This window comes from Apium graveolens, chromosome 3, assembly GCF_009905375.1.
Source record: "Apium graveolens cultivar Ventura chromosome 3, ASM990537v1, whole genome shotgun sequence".
In the NCBI taxonomy this organism is placed as follows: Eukaryota; Viridiplantae; Streptophyta; class Magnoliopsida; order Apiales; family Apiaceae; genus Apium; species Apium graveolens.
This window is the reverse complement of record NC_133649.1, coordinates 250,889,887-250,903,235: the sequence shown is the minus strand read 5'-3', so window position 1 is coordinate 250,903,235 and position 13,349 is coordinate 250,889,887. Positions and strand designations below refer to the sequence as shown.

The following is a 13,349-nucleotide window of genomic DNA, read 5'->3' as shown; positions in this document are numbered from 1 at the left end:
ACCAGCAATTGCACTGACACCAGTGTCCTGTGCAACCTTCAAGACTGCTCTTTGACCATAAGGCCTAGCAGGCTGGACAATAATGTCACGTGGGTTCTCTTGAGGAACATCAGACTTTGCTAACTTCTTTCTTTTTACAACAGGGGTCTTTTGGAAGACACCTAAAGTGTATTGTGTTTGGGGAAGTGTTTGTGTTGTCATGTTTGGGTTAGCTACATGGGGGTTCCCAATGATTATTTCATGTAGCCTAGCACTCTATAGATTTTGTAAACTATAAGTCACAAAAAATCTTTCAATTAGCAAGTTCCTGGATGAGAGTGGAAACCTGAGAGGTGCAAGAGCAACCTTCCCCTTATCTTTAGAGTTCAAATAAGAGAAAGTTCTTTTTATGAGCTTAAACATTGAGATGATTTGATTAGCTTGGATTGGGGTATTGGGGAAACAATGATTAAGTATAAGATGACAAAATCTAAAATAATATACTACTATTAGCATCATCTTTTAATCTATCTCTTACAAAACATAATACTACTCTACCAAAATAAAAGTGACCATCATGGATTAGAGAGTACCCAATTTGCTGTGTCATGATAGGAAGGGCATCAAAATTGGTACATTTACTGTTGAAGGCTCTTCTGATATAGGGAGAAATTCTACTCCTTCTTGAGCACATTCCTCTTCAATTTCCCCATATTTTTGAGCTCCTTGTCATACCCAATCTCAGTAAAGAACCTCCTCATCTCAGTGTCACCAATGAAGGTGCTATAAGAAGTATTAGTTGAGAGATGAAGAGCTTCCCTAACTATTTGAGGAGTCACAACCTTTGTCTCCTTATTGAACTCAAACGTGATTCTTGGAGTACCATTTTCTCCACCATCATCATAAACTCCAGTTCTCCATAGGGCGAGAACTTGGTCACCAGACACAACTGTAGGCTCTGTAAGAGCATAACCTACCTCACTAGAACTCAATAAATCTTGAAAGATGTGATAATCAGGAGTTATGCAAGTATGATCGAGAATCTCAACATAATTGTTTGTAATAAATTTGGCTCAATTATGAGTGGAAGTTGAAGAAGTAGCCGGTGAAGATATGATTATCTGTGTGAAAAAGCTTAAAAATTGATTAGGGTTTCATATTTTAAATGAGAGCGAGTGAAGAAGTAAGAGAGTACGAGAGTAATTAGGATTTGATAAAGTGATAATTAAAAACCAAAATTTGATTTTGTATAACTCTACACTCTATTACACTCAAACGGTTCAACTTAGTGAGACACATGGAAAGTTGTTAGTGCACAAAAAAAGAATCATGGAACAGATAATAAAGTGCAGTAAATACATGCACAATTACACAATGTAATGTTGTGTAAACACTCAATCATTTTTCCTAAACACACACCACCAACTATGCACTGTAAATTATTAACATAAATCACCCAATATAATACATCTCAGTTAATTAATTAATATATTGTTTTATTTGTTTTGAATTAATTCAAAAATCATTAGAGTATAATAGTCAATCAGGATTTGACCATTATCAGTATTTAATTAACTACTGTTAGAGGTTATCAGTCAACACATAAGTTTGACCAATATCAGTATATATGCAATCAGAGTTTATCATACAACTACTGTCAGAGTTTAAACATTAGGATTTAATATTCTATTTGAAATGATAAGTAATAAGTAGCCTGAATACATGGTATCAACATTTAACATAGTTATCAGTTTTAAAGAAATACTGATATATAGAAAAAGATACCAAACTCTGAACTCATTTTCCTATTATAGAACACAACTTAATCATCGGTTTTTGAGAATTGTCCAGAGATCATTGTCAATTCATTCACCAATCTTGTAAATGTGGATTCACATAGTGGTTTGGTGAAGATATCTGCTAGTTATTGATCTGTATGCACAAAGTGCAATTTTACTGTACCTTCCATCACATGTTCCCTTATGAAATGGTACCTTATGCTGATGTGTTTTGTCATAGAATGTTGCACTAGATTTCTTGTCATTGCAATAGAACTTTGATTATCACAATATATTGGAATTTTAGAATATTCTAACCCATAATTCAGCAAATGATTCTTCATCCATAAAATTTGAGCACAACAGCTTCCTGAAGCAATACACTCAACTTCTGCAGTTGAAATGGAAATTGACTTTTGTTTCTTCCTAAATCAAGAAAAATCTACCACCAAGAAATTGGAAGCTTCCTGAAGTGATTTTCCTATCTATTTTGCATCCTGCAAAAACAACATATGAATATCCAATTAGCTTAAAATTTGAATCTCTAGGATACCATAATCAAAGATTCATGGTGCTTTTGAGATATTTAAAAATCCTTTTCATATCTAACAGATGTGGTTCCCTTGGATTAGCTTGGAACCTTGCACATAGACAGGTAGCATACATGATATCAAGTCTACTAGCAGCCAAATATAGGAGTGAGCCAATCACACCTCTGTGTTTAGTTATATCTACTGATGAACAAGTATTTAAATCTAACTTGGTTGCAGTGGCCATGTGAGTTGTTGCACTTGAGATGTATTGCATCCCAAATCTTTTAAGTAAATTCCTGGTATATTTTGCTTGATTTATGAAGATCCCTTCTTTAGTCTACTCGACTTGTAATCCCATAAAATAACTTAATTCTCCCATCATACTCATTTGATAACTAGACTGCATAACTTGGCAAACGTCTCACAAAGTTTATAATTAGTAGATCCAAAAATGATATAATCAACATATATCTGAACTAAAAACAAGTCCTTACCATGGTACTTATAAAATAGAGTTTTGTCAATTGTACCTCTTTTGAAACCACTTTCAAATAAGAATTGAGCAAGTATTTCATACTAGGCTCTTGTAGCTTGCTTTAGTCCATTGAGTGCCTTATCCAACTTATATATATGATTTGGATATTTGATCAATAAAGCCTGGAGGTTGTTCAACAAAAATTTCCTCTTCAAGTTCACCATTTAAAAATGCACTCTTCACATCCATTTGAAACACCTTAAACTTTATGTGAGCGGCATAGGCTAGAAATATTCTGATTGCCTCAAGCCTTGCAACTGGAGCAAAAGTATCATCATAATAAATACCTTCTTGCACCGAATAGCCCTTTGCAACTAGCCTTGCTTTATTCCTTGTAATAATGTCCTCACTGTCAGTCTTGTTTTTGAACACCCACTTTGTACCATCAACTGATCTATTCTTTGGTCTTGGTACCGATGTCCAGAATTTGTTCCTTTCAAATTCATTGAGCACTTCTTATATTATTGTGATCTAGTTAACATATTGAAGAGCTTCTTCCACTTTCTTAGGTTCAATTTGAGATAGAAAAGAATGGCAGAGACATTCATTTTGAGTGGCTTTTCTTGTTTTGACACCACTATCAAGATCTCTAATAATTAAGTCATGTGTGTGTGACTTAGTCCATTTTCTTGCAGAAGGAAGTTGACTTCTTGAAGTAGAACCTCACCCTTGATCCATGATGTCTCTAGTTTCACTTTTCTTTGTACCATCATTATTTTCTGAAGCCCCACCTAAATCAGTGCTTTCAGTATTATCAGTATTTGCTTCATCAACATTTGAGGAATCAAAGCCTGATGGAGTATCTACTGAAGTTCCTTGATTTGAATCACTTGACTCTTGATGTAGATTATGTTGCTCCCCCTCACCATGTGCTTGAGTACTGTAGTATTGCCATTGACATGTGGCTCATCAGAGTTTAGAGTGACATCAAGATTTGCAGTATCAGGATTTAACTATTCAGCATATGGTACCTCATTTTCAAATCTTAATTCTTCATGGTCGTCTACATCTTCTAGACCTGTAATCTTCTTGTCATCAAAAGACACATGAGTAGATTCCATGACCACCCTTGTTCTCATATTATAAACTCTGAAGGCTTTTGTTGATAATGGATATCCAACAAAAATGCCTTCATCAACTTTTAGATCAAATTTAGTTAGCTGTTCAGGATGAGTTTTTAGAATAAAAAATTTGCATCCAAATATATGAAAGTACTTCAAATTTGGCTTTTTTTTCTTTACCAACTCAAATGATGTTTTTCCATTCTTGTTTATCAATGTAGCATTTTGTATGAAGCAAGCTATTTGCACAGCCTCATCCCAAAAATTTGTTGGCAATTTTGCTTCCTCAAGGATGGTCCTTGCAACTTCTATGAGAGTTCTATTATTTATTTCAATAACTCCATTTTGTTGTGGAGTTCTAGAGGCGGAAAATTCCTGTTTAATCCTCTTGTACTTGGCAGAATTATTCCATAGTGCTATTCTTGAATTCAGTTCCATTGTCATTTCTAATGATCTTTACTTTGTGTGTTGATCCTTTTTGCAATTCCCTTACATGATCAAGAAGAATGGATGGAGTCTCATCCTTAGTGTGCAGAAAATATACCCATATGTACCTTGTATATTCATCAACAATTACTAGTGTATACCTCTTTTTTTTGCAATAAACTTCACATTTACTGGACCAAAAAGTCAATATGAAGTAAGTGATATGGTTCAAGAATTGAGGATTTAGTTTTACTCTTGACATATGATTTCCTTAATTTGGCTTTTTCACACGAGTCACATAAGCCATCAGGAGTAAATACTACACTGGATAACCCTCTCACAAGATCTTCCTCACAAGTTCATTGATGTTATTGAAATTTAGATGAGAAAGTCTTTTATGCCGGTTCCAGCTGTCTTCCACAGTTTCTCTACTAAGTAGACATATTTCTGAACCATCAAAATTTGTGAAGGCCCTGGCTCACTACTAGAAATATGGGATCAGACATCAGTTCAGAACCGATGTTAAAAAAAATTTGAACCGATGTCTTCGCGTGTGATGTTAAATGTTATCAGCCTTTGACATCGGTTAATAGCCAATGTTTATTACAGTGCTATACATCGGTTTTAAAATTAAATATGATGTCTTTGCAACAAATTTCAGCTTATATTACAATATTTCTAGGTGAATATGAGTATATTATGAGGTATTTATCCATTAAAACATGAAACCAACAAGCTCTAAAAGCCATTTATTAAAATTCTTTCGAACAAACCGATGTGAAGTGCTAGATCAGACATCGGTTAGATTAGTTGCCCGATGTGGAATATTTGATCATACATCAGTTAAATTAGCCCCCCGATGTGAAATGATGGATAAGACATGGGTGTTCTTCACGAAACCGATGTTAAATCTTTTTGTTCAACATCAGCCAATTTCTCTAACCGATGTTATTTGACTTAAAATACATTGAGTTTTTTTCAGAACCGATGTCAAATGACTATTTCACATCGGTTTTTTAGTTCTTTTCATTTAATATTATTTTGTATGATGTCTTTTGTACATTTTTTACATCGGTTTACATGTACCATTGTGATGTTAATTATTTACAGCTAGAGGGAACCAAAACAATGCAACATCCCAACAAAAAACATCCAAAAAGAAACATAAAGGTACTAATCCAAATTACAAGTCTAATACCAAAATATTACTCGTACCATACTGTACATACATTTCAAATAAAATACAAACATTTCATTAGCCAACTCATACTATAATAATTTTTAAGTACTAAAAGCAAAAGCAACTTGCTCTATGTTGCTGTACCAGAACTCAAAGCCTCCTTCCTCTTCGACCACCCTTTCTGTGAGTGCAATTAGTGGGGATTGGAGTAACATCCTCTGAAAAAGGAAAATAGAAAGTCAATTATCAACTCCTTGCATGGCTATAATCTACTCATTTCCAATTCATAAGCTAATCAGGAAAAAAGAATTACCAATGTGACCAATTTTCATTCCTGAACGGGCAAGTGCATGAAGTGCAGACTAAGCACCAGGAGCAGGAAACTTTGTCTTGTTTCCACCTGTTGCGCGAAGCTTGATGTGAAGAGCAGTGATTCCAAGTTCTTGTGGGCAATTTTCCAGCCAGATTATATGAGAAAACATTACAAAGTCACTATCATCCATTTCATGCAATAAGAGGACTTTCAAGCTAGTCTAGAGCGATAGAAATAACACCGGACCTTGCATCTTGTTGAAACATCATATGCTACAAGCATAGCTACATATGGTGAAGATTCATCTCATCTGCTTTAACTTTCATCCCACCTTAAGAATTGAGAAATTAAGATAACATGAATAATTCATTTACTTAATTAGTTGTATATCTGATCTTTATGACATTTAAGTATGATCTATGACATTTATTAGGTATTTCTTGGCTGGCATAAGTGACAAGACATAAAGATAATTTTTATATGAATATTTAAATAAGACTTGTGCATAATGTAACATACAATTTGGATCTCACTTGGATTACAATTGGTACATGTAAATCCATTTTTTTTTTAAAATAAATCAAAGCATACTATTATTTACAGGGCACTCATATAATAGAGATTTTTGACATAAGTCATACCAATAAATATATTAGATGCATTGACACTAATAATTTACCTTCTCCTTGACTAATATGTGTGTCACACCCCAAAACTTAACAATACATAATATATAACTATTACAATATTTAAAAGAAAGTAAATACAACTGAATCCAAGATCTTACAGTTTAGGGTTTAAAACAGCCCAACACTACTAACTATTACAACTAGTTTTAATATCGAGTCCTCACACAAAACTATCTCTTATTCTACCTGAGCTCGGACATACGCATCGACATCACAAGTCTTACGTGCTGTCTGCTTAAATCTAACCATAGCTGCTAGTTGTAATATCAGGGTTAAAGCAAGTAGTGAGCAAAATGCTCAACAAGTGCTAAACAATACGATACAAAACATAAATCGAGATATATATTAAAGAATGACAATGTGAAGATATAACTAATAATAATAAGAGATGAACTTTTGGGTGATGGCATCTTTTGCTTGTATAAAAAACTTTTTCAAAATCATATCTTTATCAAAAACCATTTTATGACGCTACGGATTACAGCCGGTGATCAGCCGCAAAGTAATCCCGAACCTCGCTGGGTTCTAAAACATTAATGGGATCCCTAGGAAACTTTTAAGCCTACAATATCAGTGTGGAAAGGACTTGCGTCTCAGTCCAGATCCACTATTTAAAGAAAACTTTTATTCCCCTTTGGGACTGAAAATCCAAATTTTAATCATTTCAAAAAATCTGATGTCGATTGATAATAAAATTTCTAAAACAGTAAACATCTTTATCAAGGGATTGTAGATTGACTTGAAACACTGGAATTATGTTCACTAAATCTTAGGGCCATGATCCACTAGACTTGACTCTATCAAGGTAATTGAAAGGTTTCCATTTACAAGAATTTTGACAAGGTGATTTAGTAGGGTTATTGGATAATATGAAAGAGTAATGCCAAACTAGGCTTAAAGCAATGGTTTTAGACAAGGTATAGGTATTAGAACATCAAGAAGATAAGCATTATTGGTTACGAGTATGATATAGGTGTTAAGATATAAAGAAAGTGATCATTAGCTCAAGGTATATCAGGATGTCAAGCTTTAGGGTAAGGATAGGGTTATCAAACAATCGTGAACGACTTTAAAGAATATCTGGCTTTTAGGTATCAAGATAAAGTTTCTATCGGGGTTCTTACAAGAGTTAAATCAAGCAGCAGGGTGTAAAATCAAGATTTCTCAGTAATCAATAGCGTGTTAATCAAAAGGATCAATCAGGTATTATAACAATTCTCTATTTTATAATGGCATCCCGATTACTTTGGTATACTAGCATGGTATGATTTTTGATCTTCTTGTAATAAGTACTTGAGGGTTCATGGCATTTCTATATAATACGAATATAGATTTGAAAATCACTTGGTCCGGGTATAATAAGGTAAATCATGATACTCGCATCATATATATAAGAACTAGTTATCACACATTCGCAGTGTAAACTAAAAAGTAGGTTGAATCACTTGCCTTGAGAAGGGTGGACTGGACTGGACTGGAAAGTAGGAGCAACCGGAAGCTTTACTCGACCTTTATGGCAATTTTACCCTCAGTCTCGAGATCCTACACAATTAATAATAACCTCATTATAATATATTCTCACCAACAGAACCTATTTATAACCCGAAATTAAACATAAATGGCATTTAGGCCTATATGCACACTATTTATAATCACCTTATAAACATAATAGTACACATAGCCACATATACTCACATACCATATTTCAAATACCAAAAAATATCACACACACACACCATATTGCAACACTAGGCTTGGATGATCTCGTTCCATAACTTAAGTCACTTGATCGCTAAACTGGACAAAGTCTCCAAATTTTGGCCTCCTAACTCGATGTGCCTTTACTAAACTATCCAAAACCTATTGACCCTCACTTGGGCCTTTCACTCTACTGGATTTATGCTATCTTGCAACTATAGTGGTCAACCTAGGCCTCACTCATAAATTCTCTAAAATTATGTGGTAAGTGAAGGTGCTTACTAAGGTAAATTTCAGAATGACATCTATGGTTTCTTGAGTGCATTAGACACTCTTACACTACAAGTTTACCTCCAAAACTTCTATACTAGACTCTTCTGATCATAAGGAAACTCCCAAACTTGATGTGGCTCAAGGGCCTAGCTTGGGCCTCCCTAGGCCTAAGCTTAAAGTCCATGATTCCCCTATTTTTCTGGGCAGAAAAGGTCCTGACTTAAATTAACTTGTGAGACATTATTCTAACTCAAATCCTATGAACTATGGCTGGAAAAACTCCTCCGACACTCCCTCTAACTAAGACCCAACAGGCCTAATCAAGGCCTACATATGACATGGTTAAAACTTCCTATTTCTAAGTTGCAACAAAACTGTCCCCTGCTGGACAGATTTTGTGATTCCACTCGTGCACCTAACCAAACGTCTTAAAACCTCCAAAAAACACCTAAAACCTATTATATACTCCTAGTTCTAGCTTCTGGTGGCTTGGGCCTCAAATTGCACAACAAATGCTCATTCAAAACTTCCCCATAAACAGTGCATCAAATCTGGAAAAATGCAAATACTAACTAATCCCTTTCCTCCTTGACTCCCACTTATTAACCAAACATCCAACCTTTACGAAAGCAAACCTAGTGCATCAACATCCTAAAATAGTGCATCAACAGGAGTGGAGATCATCCATTCCCTAGAACACCAACATGCAAATAAAAATATAACATGCAACTCATGGAAAACACTTAACAAGATTTCGGCTAAAACTTGTAAATTCGACTTGTACCTATTACTCAACCTTAGTAATCATGAAATGTATCTTCTCTTAACTATTATTAATAAATATATCATGGAAACAATCTATTTCAAGCACAAATAATTCGAATTTAAAGATTTTTAAACATGAAAACATGATTTCGAGAAGAGTAGCATACATAACATGGTTGATCATCATATTAACATCCTAAAACTAGCATGCATGGCTAAACATGATTATATAGTGAAATTTCAGTAGCATGCAAAGGTTTTTAAAGCATGGTTTCTCCATAAAACACTTAGTTAAAACATATATAAAATGTATCTCATAGAGAGCTCTTGAATGCACAAGAATAAAGAGTTTCTCTTTGGAGATCACACAAAAACTACACATGCAACCATGAAACTTCATCTCCCAAATCAAAAAACTCTTGGAAAGTATATAAAATAAATGTAGGTGGAAGAATTACACTAGGGAAGATGAGAAATGGGATGGAAAAATGGAAGGGAGTGGGGGAGGGGGTTCTCGGCCGAGAGCAAGGAGAGGGAGGGGGAGGAGAGAAAAAGAGAGGTAAGTTGGAGTGTGGAGTGAGTGAAATGATTTCTCACATTTTGTTTTTGGTTTTATGCCTTTGATTGACTAAAATAAAATAGTGTAAATGAGAATGTACAAGAATACCCTCTACCTAAAGTTAGGCCATTTTGCATACAAGGTTAATGTGGTAATTTGGTTAACAACAAGTGAGTTAGTGGGGTTGGAAAGGTCTCCTTTTCCCTTTAATAGAATGGAAGAGTAATTTGCATGGAAGGGTTTCCATGTAATTTGCTAATTATAACAAATAATTTTTTAAAGATTTATTTTTATAAAATAAAATACAAGTTCAAAAATTATAAAATTTATACCATAAAATAACTTGGATTTTTAGAAATTTTATAAGACCACTTTTAAAATTTGTGAATGAAATAACTTTTAAAAGAAAATTTTTCCAAGGTTTAGAATATTCCTTATAAATTAAAAATAAGGGAAATAAATAAACTTTTGCTTTGAAAAATCATATTCTACATAAAGCAATTTATAATGCAGAAATTTTCATTCACACAACGTACAATCATTAAGTATATTTACATTCGGCTCTAATATTATACAAAGTTCACAAATAATATTACATAAAATGCCGGTCGTAACATCCTCTCCCCCTTAAAGGATTCTGTCCCCAGAATCTAAGAGAACAGATGAGGATACCGGGAACGCATATCAGACTCTAACTCCCAAGTTGATTCTTCGACCTTGGGGTTCCTCCAAAGTACTTTCACTAACTTTACCGACTTATTCCTAAGACTCTTTACTTGCCAGTCGAGTAATTTGACAGGTTACTCCATAAATGATAGGTCTGCTTGAATTTCTACAGGTTCATATTCTAACACATGGTTGACATCAGGATTGTACTTCTTAAACAATGACATATGGAACACATTATGCACATGCTGATACTGAGGTGGTAAGCCTAACTCGTAGGTCACCTTCCCCATGTGACTCAAAATTTCAAAAGGACCTATATATCTAGGTGATAACTTCCCTTTCTTTCCAAATCTAGACAACCCATCCTTGGTGACACCTTCAGCAAATCGGCTTCACCTACTTGGAATCTAACATCCTTACGCGCTGGATCCGCATACTTTCTCTGTCTATCTTGAGCAGCAAGCAACCTTTTCTGAATTAACTTGACTGTCTCATGCAACTGTTGTACCAATTCCGAGCCTAGAATCTTTCCTTCTCCTACTTCATCCCAACTTGTCGGTGATCTACATTTACGTCCGTACAAAGCTTCATATGGTGGCATGCAAATACTGGAGTGATAGCTGTTATTATAAGAGAATTCTACTAATGGCAACTGGTCGTCCCAACTTCCTGTAAAATCGATTGCACAACTGCGTAACATGTCTTTGATTGTTTGAATTGTCCTTTCGCTCTGACCATGAATCTGCGGGTGATACGCCGTACTCATGTTCAACTTCATGCCAAGACTCTCTTGAAATTGCTTTCCAGAATCTCGAGTTAAATCGGGGATCTCTGTCTGAAACTATCGATACGGGTACTCCATGTCTTAATACGATTTCACGCATATACAGATGAATCAATCTGTCCAATGACAACTTCTCATTAATTGGAAGGAAATGCGCCGACTTCGTAAGACGATCAACTATAACCCATATAGCGTCATGTCCGGATTTCGTTCGCGGTAGTCCCACTATAAAGTCCATAGCAATATTTTCCCATTTCCATTCTGGAATCTTTAGGGGCTGAATTAATCCGCTTGGTCGTTGATGTTCTTCCTTCACTTTCTGACAAGTATAACACTTTGTAATCCATTCTGCCACTTCTCGCTTCATATTTGGCCACCAAAAGTTCTGCTTCAAGTCCCGATACATCTTGGTGCTTCCCGGATGGATTGAAAATCTTGAATTGTGGGCTTCTTGCAAAATCTCATTCTTCAATTCAGGTACATGAGGAATCCAAATTCTTGTGGAAAACCTTAGTATACCTTGCTCATCCTTTTGAGTACCAATCTCTTCTCCAGTTAGCTGATTCTTCTCTTTCTCCATTACTTCTTCCTGCCATTTCCTTATCTTTTCCACTAGTATTGGCTGAAAAGTCATTGCACGACAAACTTCTTCAACTATTCCACAATCACAAATTTCCAATCCAAATCTCTTAATCTCTTCAGACATTTCTTTTGGTGTTGCTATCATATTCAATCTTTCCTTCCTACTCAAAGCATCAGCTACAATGTTCGCCTTTCCAGGATGATAATTTATCGAGCAATCATAGTCCTTAATCAATTCCAACCATCTCTTTTGCCTCATATTGAGTTCCTTCTGAGTGAAAATGTACTTTAAACTCTTGTGATCCGTGTAGATATCACACTTTTCCCCGTAGAGGTAATGTCTCCAAATCTTAAGTGCGAACACTATGGTGGCTAGTTCCAAGTCATGCGTCCGGTACTTCAATTCATGCGGTTTTAACTGTCTTGACACATACGTGATCACCTTATTGTGTTGCATTAGCACACAGCCCAATCCTTTATGTGAAACATCGCTGAAAATCACAAAGTCTCCTTGGTCTTCTGGTAGTACTAACACCGGAGCTGTTACCAATCTCTATTTCAACTCTTGAAAGCTATCCTCACATTCTGCATTCCATTCGAACTTCTGATTCTTCCTGGTTAACTTAGTCAATGGCGTGGCCATTTTCGAAAAATCCTTGGCAAATCTTCTATAATACCCTGCCAATCCTAGAAAACTTCACACTTCTGTAGGTGTCTTTGGCCTCTCCCAACTCATAATCACCTCAATCTTTGCCGGATCTACTTTAACTCCTTCATCTCCAATGACGTGCCCCAAAAATTGAACTTCCTTTAACCAAAACTCACATTTAGAAAACTTGGCATTCAACTTCTCTTGTCGGAGTATCTCCAATGCTATCCACAGATGCTGCTTATGTTCTTCTTCCGACTTTGAATAAATAAGGATATCATCAATGAATACCACTACGAACTTGTCCAAATACATTTTAAATACTCGATTCATCAGATCCATTAATACTGTCGGGGCGTTAGTCAATCCAAAAGGCATTACTAAGAATTCATAATGTTTGTATCTTGTCATGAATGTTGTCTTTGGGATATCTTCTTCTTCGATCTTTAATTGATGGTATCCTGATCTTAAGTCAATCTTTGAAAAGCACTTTGCTCCTTTCAGCTGATCAAATAGGTCATCTATTCTTGGTAGCGGGTATCGGTTCTTAATCGTCACCTTATTCAACTCCCAATAATCTATACATAACCGTATACTTCCATCTTTCTTCTTTACGAACAAGACAGGTGTTCCCCATGGCGACGTACTTGGCCGTATCACTCCTTTGTCCAACAATTATTGTAGATGGCTCGCCAACTCTATCATTTCTGCTGGTGCCATCCTATATGGGGCCTTCGAAACTACTTCTGTGCCCGAAGCAAGGTTGATCTCGAACTCAATTTGTCGATCTGGCGGTAAGCCTGGTAGTTCGTCTGGAAACACATCTGGAAATTCGTTAACTACGGGAATACCTTCTATGCTGGGGTTTCCCTTTTC

At 35.5% G+C, this 13,349-nt stretch overlaps 1 pseudogene; it reads right to left on the bottom strand.

Moving 5' to 3' along the window:
- Positions 1 to 653: 653 nt before the first annotated feature.
- LOC141714947 (protein EXECUTER 1, chloroplastic-like) overlaps positions 654 to 13,349 on the bottom strand; it is a 40,760-nt pseudogene continuing 28,064 nt past the window's right edge.